This window comes from Pygocentrus nattereri, chromosome 1, assembly GCF_015220715.1.
Source record: "Pygocentrus nattereri isolate fPygNat1 chromosome 1, fPygNat1.pri, whole genome shotgun sequence".
Lineage (NCBI taxonomy): Eukaryota > Metazoa > Chordata > Actinopteri > Characiformes > Serrasalmidae > Pygocentrus > Pygocentrus nattereri.
The window spans coordinates 53383704-53386203 of record NC_051211.1 but is presented as its reverse complement, the minus strand read 5'-3'; the positions used below and the strand labels follow the sequence as shown (position 1 = coordinate 53386203).

Sequence of the window (2500 nt, the reverse complement as noted above, 5' to 3'; positions counted from 1 at the left end):
TCCCTTGTGTGGTGTTCAGGTCTGTGGGACCTGTTCGTGTTCAATGTTTACCAAATTATGCAGTTTATTATTATTTCAACCTCAAATTCCTCGGCCTGAAAAATATGGTGTAGGCCAAAATCTCACTGCAAAACTCCACACTCAATTCGGATGGTCCTTCAAGGGCTCCTTAGTCAAGAATAGTATAGAACCACAAACACTCAAAGAACCATTTGCATGCTTAAATGTTTCTATGCATAGTGAAAGTGTACTTCAGATTGATGGAGAATGTGTTGAATGTGTGGTTTTATATAGAACCTTTTTCAAAAAGCGTTCTATATAGCATCCTAAAGGGTTCTTCTATTGTGACAGGCTTGGCCTTATAACAATAGAACCCTTCTGAAGGCGCTTTTTAGAATTAACAACCATTTATCACTGTGAAATTAGACCTCTGCATTTAACCCATCCATGCAGTGATCAACACTCACGTACACGCACACTAGTGAATACACACACACACACTAGAGGGCAGTGAGCACACTTGCCCAGAGCAGTGGGCAGCCCTATCCACAGCACCCGCGGAGCAATTGGGGGTTAGGTGCCTCGCTTAAGGGTGCACAAGTCATGCACTGTCAGCCGAGGGGATCGAACCAGCAACCTTCCGGTCACAGGGCCAGCTCCCTAAGCTCCAGCCCACGACTGCCCTTTTTAAAGGGTGAATCATCTGTGTCTCACAACAAGAATCAAGATACATCAACTTAGGGAAAGTTTTTCCAGTTTTCAGTTGTCCGATTTCAGTGAGCCTCAAATTCCTGTTCTTGGCTGACAGGAGTGGAACCCAATTCATGTTACTTCTTTGTTGGTGAAAGTGGTTTCTTGCCAGCGGTGGTGGTGACAATGGTTGCTATGAGTTTCCGCCCTCATCGCACTTAATGTTCCTATGTCAAAGCCAGCAAAGATCAGACGCAGATAAAATGACAAGGTTTAAGTTTACTTGACAGTTCGGGATCTTTGAAACACTTGAAATGAAGTTGAAACACTGCGATGGACTTGCGACCTGTCCAGGGTGTATCCTGCCTTCCGCCCGATGACCGCTGGGATGGGCTACAGCACGCCCCGAGGGAGAAGCAGCACATTAAAAAATGTGTGTGTGAGTGTAGTTGAAACAGGCCAGGGTCAGTACCAGAGAGCAGGATGACCAAAACAAGAGGGACATCGAGAGCAAAACCAAAAACCAGCCCAGGATCGAAAACCAAGAGGACAAAACAATACACAGCAATCCCACCTGAACGGCAAAACACAAAAAAGGCAAGTCAAAAGAAACACAAAAAAACAGGTCATACACAAAAAAGGCTTTTCAGAATAAAGAATTCTCAGTGTACAACAAAAGGGGTTGTCAATAGTTTGCAACAAACTAGACTAAAGCCCAGGCTTCTATACTAATTGACTAAACAAGTGAAAAGGCAAGCAGGTGTGATGATTCGAGTTCTTGTGAGGAGGAGCACTGTAATGAATCTTCATTAGCAGCTGGTGATGGGTGGAGAGTGATGTGATCTCCCACTGACGCATGGGAGTTGGGGTCCTCAAGACAGTCCATGGACTCAAGTGACTTTGCAGAGGAGACAGAGGAGCCATTCTCGGCAGGAGGCGACAGTCCTTTTTATTGGCTACCTGTCCTCAGATGGTCTAATCGGGGCGGCACCTTCAATATGATTGACAAGAATTTAGAGCATGCCTTCGGGGAAGCGCTACTTCTTCATCCTCTCAGTGACTCACTGCCACCTCTTGAGGTACAAAGTGGTATTGCGAGACAACATGGGCCAGGGCTAGCTGGTTAGTATGCTAACTTCAGTAGTTAGCTGTGTTCCAATTCAGGGGCTGCATCCTCCGGAAGGCTGCTTTTGAAGGCCATTTACGTCACAGGAGCGTGACTAGGCAGTCCCATTTCAAAGGCTCCTTCAAATATGGCCAAGAAATGTGTTCTTCTTTTCCATGACAAAGAAGGATCCAATGAGAGGATCATTCGCCAGCCAGCATATCCTGAGGTTCACTGCATGCCAGTGAAGACACCACCATGTTCTTGAATCCTCTTTGTCATGCAGTGAACCTCAGGATACGTTGGCCGGAGAAATGGGACAGCCTAGTCGTGCTCCTGTGACGTAAATGGCCTTCAAAGGAAGGAAGCAGTCCCTGAACTGGAACACAGCTAAGAACGTGGCAGCGTCAGCAGAGGAGGGAACGATGGCTGAGGAGATACTTTGAATGTAAGAATTGGGTATTAACTGAGTTGAATAGTTAACGATACAAATGTAAAAAAAGCTGATGGGGTCTGAAGCCAAACTCATGCTCACGTTTTGTCTTGTTTTAGGTAGCAAATAGTCGACAGAGAGAAGCATCTCCGGCTCTAATAAAAGAAAAATAATTACTAAAATCAGAGTTTCTGGCTCCATCTTTAAAGGACCTTAAAGGACTTTTAAGAACTTGACAGGAACGGCTTATCATGATGCAATGGTAAGGGCAG

The 2500-nt window shown here is 45.4% G+C and overlaps 1 protein-coding gene across 4 annotated transcripts in view; it reads right to left on the bottom strand.

Annotated features, from left to right (window-relative positions):
• Window positions 1-2099: 2099 nt before the first annotated feature.
• LOC108435459 overlaps window positions 2100-2500 on the bottom strand; it is a 116533-nt gene continuing 116132 nt past the window's right edge. For all 4 annotated transcript variants that reach the window (XM_017711315.1, XM_017711316.2, XM_017711318.2 and 1 more), the window contains one exon: window positions 2100-2500. This exon is cut by the window's right edge and continues 764 nt beyond it. The gene's annotated coding sequence lies outside the window, so the exon portion shown is untranslated.